Source organism: Mesoplodon bidens, assembly GCF_964165515.1.
Source record: "Mesoplodon bidens genome assembly, chromosome: 6".
Taxonomy (NCBI): domain Eukaryota; kingdom Metazoa; phylum Chordata; class Mammalia; order Artiodactyla; family Ziphiidae; genus Mesoplodon; species Mesoplodon bidens.
Window position 1 is genome coordinate 27951976 of NC_138162.1, and position 10191 is coordinate 27962166.

At 40.4% G+C, this 10191-nt stretch overlaps 1 long non-coding RNA gene across 1 annotated transcript; it reads right to left on the reverse strand.

Annotated features, from left to right (window-relative positions):
- Window positions 1-475: 475 nt before the first annotated feature.
- Window positions 476-6048, reverse strand: LOC308618677. Its single transcript, XR_014016057.1, has 3 exons — window positions 5881-6048; window positions 4231-4357; window positions 476-605 (listed from the first exon to the last, which is right to left on the reverse strand). It is a non-coding gene; the product is annotated as an uncharacterized lncRNA (long non-coding RNA).
- Between the last annotated feature and the right edge of the window lie 4143 nt (window positions 6049-10191).

Genomic DNA, 10191 nt, shown 5'->3' on the forward strand with positions numbered 1-10191 from the left:
TTTACCATTCATTATATTGTGCGATGCCAGTTTATAAATGCAAATATAAGAGCATTTAACTCATATGCAGAATCACCAAAATTACATGATGTGTGTTTTGTAGTTCCTACATGTATATGTATTTCATTCTCATCAGAAGATTATAAATGCAGCACAAAACTAACTCAAATGTTTTTGTTTCACTTCTTCATACACACATATTGAGTAAGGAAAGATTGAAAGGAAAAAAAGACTATAGGTTTCCCTTTCTTTCTATGTTATCATTTGCAGTGTAAGTGGCTTGTTAATACAGGGAAGTAACACAGGTAAGAAAGGATGTGATAAGATTCCTTGGATTAGAAGCAAATTCCAGTTCAAATGGAGAGTATGGCCTCCCAGGACTGCCAGGACTACCAGTGCCCTCCCTCAGTCCCTTCCTTAGTCATCAACATAACACACTTATACTTACTTTGAGTTTCTCTGAACTTCCATGCATTGTGGGTCCACTGGAATTCTTCACTCGTGAAGCATTCCCAACATGATATGCAAATAGAGTGCAGGAATGACAGACACGTATTGTGTATTCCTCTGCTCACATGCATGTTCCATTGTCCCCAGGGACTTTGCTTTTAAAACATAAGTTCAAACATAAGATTATTAAGAATTTCAAGGTTGCAACAGCAGCACATTAAACCAAGCTCTGGGCCCTTCTGAGTGTGGGGCTCTGTGGAACTGCACAGGTCAAACACCCATTAAGCCAGTCCCGGACTGCCTACCTGCTGGGTGTTAAGTGAGATTGAAACACACTTCTACACAGTTTAAGCTGTTGTATTTTGTGGTCTCTTTGTTACACTTTGTACCCTGACTAATGCAAACACTTTTAGTTCTCAAAACATCCCTTTCTACAACCTGGGGACCATGTGCTACAATGAGTATTCTAAGTCATACTTTTAATATTTTTGAAATAGGAGTGAATCTTATAATAAGTGTACTTTTAATATATTGCTTTTACTTTTTTCCCCCTAAAAAGCCATTAAAAGCTAGAGATTTAGTGTGCCTTTTATAATTGAGGGCATCTTCAAATCAAAGAGAGTATATTTACAGAACTTCAGATTCATAAAATGTTTTAGCTAGTAGGCATTAAAGATCAGATGATCCAGCAGATTTTAAATACTTTTTTATTTTTTATTTTTTTCTTAAACATGGCCATTTTTGAAATAAATCTTTAGAGAAACTATATACACACCAACAGATAAGAGCACAGTGGGGTGATAGGTAGCCAAGAATACCCACTCCTCCTCTCTGCTGACATACACTCTAAAAGGAACATTTAGAGAGCAGCTTGAAACATAATGAAAAGATGCAAGCCAGTTCCTTCATCTTTGGCTGGTGCAAACCACTAAGCATCTTTTTAAAATAACAACTTTATTGAGATATAATTGACTTATAATAAACTGCACTTTTGTGAAGTATAACATTTGATGTCCTGACATATCTATACATCCATGAAACCATCACTGCAATCAAGATATTGATCATATCCATCACTCCTAAAAGTTTATTTATGTACCTTTATAAACCTTTCCTCCCTACCTCACCCTACCCCATCTCCAGGCAATACTGATTTGCTTCCTGTCACTATAGAGATTAGTCTGTATTTTCTAGAGTTTTACATAAATGGTATCATTCAATATATACTCTTTTTTTTGGTCTGGCTTCTTTCACTCAGCGTAAGTATTTTGAAATTCATCCATATTCATCCTTTTCATTGCTGAGTAGTATTCCATGATATGGATATTCTTCACTGTATTTATCCATTTGCTGCTGATGGACATTTGAGTGGTTTCCAGTTTTTAACCATGACAAATAAAGCTCTGTAAATATTCATGTACAGGTCTTAATGTAGATGTATGTTTTCATTTTTCTTGGGATAAGTACCTCAGAGTGGAATGGCTGGATCTGATCAAATGGTATGTGTATATTTAAATTTTCAGGAAACTTCCCACTTGTTTTTCAAGTGACAGTACCATTTTATATTCCTAACAGGAGTATATGAGAGTCTAGTTGCTCTGCATCCTCACCAACACTTGGTATAGTCAGTTTAAAAAATTTTTAGCCATTCTACTGGGTGTGTGATAGTATCTCACTGTGGTTTTAATTTGTATTTCCATAATGACTTAATAATGCTGAGCATCTTTTGCTGTGCTTATTGGCCATCTTCTGTGGTGGAGTGTCTGTACCACTACTTATAAGTCTTTTAACTCTTTAGGTTTTTTTTCCTTGTAAAGTTTCTGCAGTAATGAGAATGCTTTGAGGCATTTTACACTCTATTTGTCTATTCTAAAATTTTGTTGACAGAACTATTAGATAAACAGCATTATTAGTTGGAAACAAAGAAGATCTGTGTTAACAGAGAACTATCCAAATCGGCTGATATTTATGGCAAAGCCAGAGACTATTCACACTCATTCAAGCTTGCAAAAGTAAGGGTGAGTGGGGAAATAATGGCATATAATTGGGAGACAGTAGGATACGTTGAGAGAAAGAAGCTAGGCAGGGCAATACTGATTTTGCACCATCCAAAGCTCTCCTCCCACACTGTCTATATCATGGCCAACCCTTCATAGTCTTGTTTTCCCCCATTTTTTTTCATTATTATGGATGAACATTTTGTTATTTTATAGCAAATATGTTAAGGAGAAGGGAACCCTAGTTCGGCAGAGGAAACTAGCTATAGGCTATTCTTTGTGGTAAGATTGTCAAGAATTTTCAATAGTGGACCACTTGATCAGAAATCCATGTGTACCCAGAAGAAAGTTTATCCATCTGCCAGTGTTAACATATAGCAAGTTTTGTATTTTGAAAAATGACTTTATACAAAAGTGCAGTAATAAGCCTAGAGTTTGACCTCGTCTCTCTAGAAAGCAGGTAGAGTGAGGACACTGATCTAGATTGGAGACAGTTTGTCATGGAGTGGAATGGGTGTGAGCAGGGTAAAGGACTGAAAGGCCTGGGCAAGGGCAGAAGTGAAGATAACATTCAAGGTGAAGAGGAGAGAAGGGCTAGTCATGTAAGAGAGGAAGAGAAGATAGACAACTTTCGGCCAGCTCTCCTTCAATTTCCGCCTTGGCCTGTAGGGGAGAGGGCATTTCTGCTGCTCCCACACCCTCTGTCTACCCTTCTGACTAGCTTCTTTCTGAGGGAGGAAGAATTACTCAAGTGCTCAAAGCACAGGGTAATTACTAAACACATTACTAAACACAAAGCACAGGGTAATTACAAAATACTAAACACATAGAGAATGGAGTCTCTAAGCTGATGTTCCCTCTTTTGCAATTACAGTCCCCTATTTCAGTTCACTGGGTCAGGGTCTGACCATTCTTTCTTCTACATGTGTGCTCTGAATAAACTGTCTCTGGTCTGTTCCAGACCTTTCCATCACCCCTGAGTGATGGAAACGATGGAAGCTTCTTTAGGATTCCAGACCTAAACAGCATAATCTGATTTGGCTTGACAAAGATCTCTGCACTGGGAGACAATTGGGTGCCTATCAGTTAATAAAAAGGTATTTTATTTTCCATTTGGTTATTGTTCTCATGCGCACACATTCCTCAATCAGGAATCACTGAAGAGGTTTGAGTGGTAGGATTTCAGCCCCTAAACTGAAACTCTGACATTTCCATAATTAATCCTAAACAAGGTCCCAATCCAGATGGAGCCCAAAAGAGGCAAAAGCAGTATCTAAGGCAGAAGGGCCACAACTAGGGTCAAGGTGACAGGAGAAGTTTAGAGGGTAAATAGAAAGTGGAAACAGGCTCCCTTTGAGCTTCATCTGTGGGTAGAGAGGAAACCATCATTCATCCATCCATCTATTCATCCATCCATTCATCCACTCATCAACACATTTCTGAGTTCCAGGCACTGGGCTGTGACTTTTATGATACAGTAGTGAACAAGTCGGACACTGTCTGAGGGAGGAATGGGAGAAAACTGGGGGTGTATGTGAATTTGTCAGGAAAAAGAAAAAAAAATCAGAGAGAATGAGAGATGGCACAGCATTTTCCCCCAATCTTGCACTTGTTGAAACTCCTATAGAAAGAGAGATTAGAACTAAACAAGGGAGCTTACTCATGAGCAAGTCTGGGGGACTCTGGGCATAAGCAGTACTGATGTGAGGATCAGGTGACGAAACAGAGCACAGAGTTGGAGAAGGGTTATTGTTTCCATTTTTTCCAAGAACCCAGCACTTACCTGTAAAGTAGATATTATTAGCATTCACCAAAATCTGTTCTCTTCGCCTTTATATATATGGAAGACCTCTCTGCACTTTTTGGCCCTCTTGCAGTTGAGTGGGCCCGTGGCTCTGGTTACATGCAGTCTAAAGCAGAGAAGAGCTGGTGAGGAGCCATTAAGCCCCTTATCTGGTGAGTATCCCTGTAAGCCTGCTTGGTTGACCAGGGAGGTTTCCTGCTCCCAGTGGGGCAACTACAGGACACTGCCACAAAATCTAATAAAGATCTGGGCACCCTTTAGGGCAACTCTTTCATGTATAGCAATACTTATAAGTGAAATAGTTGCCCTAAAGGGTGCCCAGATCTTTATTAGATTTTGTGGCAGTGAGAAATAAACATTTGTCATGGCAAGCCACTGACTGAGACATTGGCTTTTGTTCTTGCTGTGCTAGTTTAGCCTAGCCTGGAGGACTGAGTTTGTTATGCATTAAAAAATAGTAACCTTAGCAGATGTATTGATGTTCCCAAAATGGTTATCATGAGCAGAGGCAAGAGAGATGCCCTTTAGAGTACTTTAGAGTTACTAGGCGATGTGGAGCCAAATCAGAGAGGAAAGACAAGATAGATGCTGTGTGATGATTGTGGTTAGCAAACTATGAGAGAACATAGATGTAACCTTTCTCTCTGGAGATTCCCAGAAATATTTGAGTGAGACTTTTAGGGGGTGGGGAAGAGTGTGTCAACGAAGGAAAACTATGCATTCTTTGATATGAACATGACTTCATTTGTATCCACAGTCTGGTGAGACCTGGTGTCCCTAGGTATTAATTGACTGAGTTGTGGGATACCTTTGGTTGGGGAGAGCTTGCAATTCCAATTCTAGGTGGCAGAGCTGACTGTAGTTCTTCTCTTCATCCTATTCCTTTCTTGAAGAGTAAACTGCCAAATATTTTTCCTATCGCTGGAAATTTTGGGATCTCCCTAGGATAGATGTTGGACTCACCTCTAAATTTCCAGGGATTATGAGTTCTCTGGGTGAACATAATTTGATTTCAATTTCATTGTTTTCTCTTGACACTGAATACAGACAGGAAAATACTTTCAAATGCAGACATATTAAGGTTTGCCTGCCAAAGAGTTTCAGAAATTTACAACATGGTTCATACTGTGCATCAGAATTCATGTGACCACTTTACAAAACTGTGAATTTGGGGGATAAAAAGCTCTTCATGGGCCCCAAATCAATAATTCAGGACAGTTTAACAATAGGTAGAAAGCATAGTTTTCAGTTGTCAACTGGTCAATCCCCATATCTAATTTGAGTTTGAATATCTGTACTTCCTTGAAACTAGCAACAACAATCTTGTTCCCATGATGTTTCACATTCAGTTGCTCAGATGTCCTATCATATCAGAAAGAAAATGCAATCTTATGGGCCTCTAGGAATCTGAGAAGCTAAGCTTCTCACAAGCTAAGCTTCTCACACAAGCCACAAGGGAGTAAGTTGTGGTTGGGCTTTTCCCATTTCCCTTTGCCTCTGATTGGTCTAGGAATGGGCCTGTGGCACATATCTGGCAGATGAGACAAAAGGAGAGGTCTGTTGGGAGACTTCCTGAAATTGTTTTCCTGGTAAAAACCCACATAACTTCACAAGAAGAAAGGATTTTACCTCAGCCCTTTCATTCTTGTTTTGAATGCAGCCCTGTGAGGACTTGATATTTGAAGCTGCAATAGCCATGAAGTGGCAAAAGATGGCAGAACAGGACAGACAGAGTCTGGGTCCTTGATGACGTCGTTGCACTGCTAAGACTGCCTTCTCCAGACTTCTTGTTAGGTGAGAAATTTAAACATCATTATTGCTTAAGGCCCTGGGAGACTGGATTCTGTTATTTGCAGCTGAATGCATCCTAATGCTACAAGCATCCCATGCTGAAACCAACCTGCAAAATTCACAACACACTCTCCTGATGTATGTAAAAAAGCACTCTGAACATCTCTTTTAGAGAAGTAGATTGATAACAGCATATTTTTCTTTTCATTTGAGATGTCTGATCTTTGGCAAATGAAATCAGAATTTTCATATGTAAACCAAACTTACTGGCACATGGTTAGAAATGATTAGTGAGTGCTTTCTAACTAGTTAAGAATTACATTTGCTGAAAACTCAGGTCTTTCTTTCATTGTTTTGTGTTATTCTGCTTAGTTCATTCATATGTGGGATCCTTGAAGGTAAGGATTAGAGTAGTTGAAGAGTTATGAACAATGGCTGTGAATTAAGAAATATTCCACTGTTTGTGGAGCAGCAACTTGACCAGCTAGCCTTAGAGCCAGACTGACAACTTTGGCCAATACTGTTTCAATGTGAATCAATAGAAAATAATAATTTTTAAAAGGAATGAGTGTCTTCTAGCTTGCAGATCCATATGGAAACTGATGAGGACAAGCAGAAGAAATTTGTGGCCCTCAGTTAAACATTCTTCATAGTTCAAAGAAGGGTGTTCACTCACAACTTGTGGTGCCTGAGGAAGTCATCAGAAAGCTCCAGGAGACTGGATCTAACTTGCAGTCAGCTGTGGAGAGAACAGACTTTACACAAGAAACCCAAAGGCCACAAGCCTGGGCAAGGGCAATGACCCGGCAGGAAAGCATCAGTTTTCACCTTAAAGGAGTGAGGACAACTGTGACCCTCACAGCCCTCTCTCCATTTGAGGATCAGCACGCTTTTGTCAGCAAGAAGAGATGGACAGTAAGACATCTGGAGTGAGGTTTTCTTGATTCTTTTTTGAGGTACAGCAAGGTGCTGCAACAAGGTGTGTCACCCCTGGGCAAGCAAAGTTCTTTGGAAGTCAATTTTATTCACTTTCAGAAAAAGATGTCACATGAATTTGGATTAGAAAATAGGATATTAAGAGGCTTGTTTTTCCGGAAATGCAAGGAAAAGAAATAACCCTTCAATGATAATTTTCTGGATCTTCCTCTTACAGCAAAAGATACATATCTTCTCCCAACAGCACCTTCTCCAAGAGTTAACTCACCCTCCTTATCTCCCTCTAGCTGGGACAAGTTCATTCCCCTTCACCCACACCTCGCATTTTATCCTGTAAATAAATGTTTATGTAAAAAATTTCCTTTGTTAGTTGGAGACTTCTTTGGTGGACCACGTTGTCCTCGGCAAAAGTGGTTGCAGAAGAGTTGAGGAAGTTGGGGTACCTTAGACTCCTGGCACTTTGGGGTAATTTACAGACAGCATCCTGTGACCCCACCAACCCAGGACTCACCTTCCTGTACTAGCTGCCCCCTTGGATGCCAGGGTCCTGAAAGGAAGAAACCATGTCTTATTCACTCAGCCTTGTGTCTGCAGCATTCAGCACCTCCCTGCCACCCCAAATGTAAATTAATATGTGAGACATGACACCTGGTGCCTTTTACAAAACAGAAATTCTTTGTCCTAAAGGGCTCCTGAGTTGCAATTCAGAATTTTAATGTGTGTCTGCCTTAGTGTGAGGACTAATGTTTAAGTGTGTCAATAAGGTGTTAATTTGGCTGAAACAGTTCTTTTCTTCCTTTGGTGTTAACGAGTAAATGAAAAATAATGTGATTCTAACCTCTTCAAAGCCTTTTCTGTTTCAAATACAGGAATGTGTTTCTGCAGATTGGGGCATTTCAGCTAATAGTTCAGCTGGATTAAAAAAGAAAAAAAGCTTGAGTTATCTGAATGTTGCTAATATGATTTAGGCATTTATTAAGTTGGGGATAAACAGCTAAATTTAGATTTACTTGTGATTAATTTGTTTGATGTAGTTCCTTGCAGAATAATACATGAACTACAATTTGGAATGTGACAGATACATATTATTTTTTAAATAACTTTTAAAATATGATTGCTTCCTGTGCACATTGCAGGAAGAAGATGTAATCCTACCTCTCCTTTATCATAAACCTCATTGGAGGGGGAGCTAGATGGAAGCCAAGCTACTTTTGCTGAACCCCAGCTAGTTATGGATTCTGGATCTGTATGTACTGAGGCTGGAAAGGGGTCTGGTTGAAGACAAGAGTAATTGCCCACACATGTTGCTAGAAAGAAATCTACGAACACTGGTTTGACTTGTGTTTCAAAAGTATGAGCTGCTGGCCTGTACAAGCAACCAAAGTCTTAGGTCCTCGGTCACAGCAATGCCAGGGTTTACATTTCTTCTGGATAAAAACAAATTGGGGTGTGGTGCATTCTTTGTCTAACATGTTGCCAGTGCATGAATTTTGCGGAGGACTCAGCTTGCTCACATTTAAACAAAGCCACGCTAACAGAACGTAAAGGACACACAAGTAATGTACCAAAAAAGTGATCCTTATAAGAGTTTCCTGTCCCTCCCATCCTCTGGGGAGGTTTACCTCTCTATACTTGGTTTGTGTTAAGTCATAATGTTTTGGAAAGCCCACCGCTATCACCCAGAGCTACATGGTAAGACTTAAACTATCTCGCCACTTACTGAGAGAACTTGAGAAGAGTTCATTGGTGCCAGGTGGTGATCTTTCCTTCATTCTTTCCAGCCTCTTGCCTAAAAGTCCTAGAATAGGCCATGGAGCCACCAAGGGTGGTGGTCATGTCTAGATGATTCCCATTGGTAATACCAGGAAGATGCAGCAGTTGAAGCCTGAAGGAGAAAACCCAGCCCTCCCCTTAGAATAACACACAGGGACCCCCCCACCCCACCAAAAACACACACAACCCCAACACACACACTAAAAACAAAACCCTAATAACAACAGAGAAAAAAGTAGCTGTGTGGGCTTCCCTGGTGGCGCAGTGGTTGAGAGTCCGCCTGACGATGCAGGGGACACGGGTTCGTGCCCCGGTCTAGGAGGATCCCACATGCCGCAGAGCGGCTAGGCCTGTGAGCCATGGTCGCTGAGCCTGCGCATCTGGAGCCTGTGCTCCGCAACGGGAGAGGCCACAGCAGTGAGAGGCCCGCGTACTGCAAAAAAAAGAAAAAAAAAAAAAAGTAGCTGTGTGGTGGTGTAAAAAGTTCCTTTTTGCATTTGTCATTCCCTTTGCCTGGAAAACACATAAAAAACTTTTTTACAGGTGTCAAAATTGTACATCATAACAAGCCCTCGCTACCTGGATCCCTCTTTGTTCCTCTCTAATTTCTTCCCTAGTCCCATTTCTTTTCTTCCAGTCTTCTTTTTTTCTGGAGGCAGTTCCACTGTGGATCCCTTTGCTCTTTTTCTCCTTTCCTTTTTTCCTTTCTTTCTCCCTCTACTACCACCATCTCTCTCTCTCATTCATTTCCTACTATGTCTCAGGTATTGTTCTAGGTTCTAGGGAGAGAGCAGTGAATAAAGCCTAGAAGACCCCTGATATTCTGGAACTTATATTCTGGGGGGGTGTAGAATAGAGGAGAAAAACAAAAATAATACATTTCAGGTAATATGAAGAGCTTTGCAGGGAATCAAACTGCGTAATGTGACAGATGACCTGGTGGTTGGGAAGGGGAAAGACTGCTTTAGATGGGATGGAAAGTCTGTTGGGGGAAGAGGGATTAAAATTTAATTGAGATCTATATTACAGGAAAGATTCAGCTAAGAGAAAAGCATTCCAGACAGAGAGAATAGCAGTGAAAATTCCTTTTGTAGTAAGAACTGCTGTAACAAGTCCGAGGAAGTTAAAGAAAGCAGGTGTGGCTAGAGCTTGGAGAAAAAGAATGGAAGTGGTTAAGAAATGAAGTTTTGCAGGGGCAGGTCACATCTGGCCTGGGAGGTAATGTAGAGGTTTGTATTTTATTCTAAATGCAATAGGAAGCCAGGTCCTAGCAAAGGGATGAATTATTTATCCAGAACACTGACTATCCATTGTTTTGTTCCTTTGTATTCTCCATAGGTTGGTCCTATAAAGATTTCATGACAGTGGGGCAGACATAAAGGATTTATTACATAAGGGAGTTTGGGACACACAACAGGTGACAAATGTGAGACCCTCTGC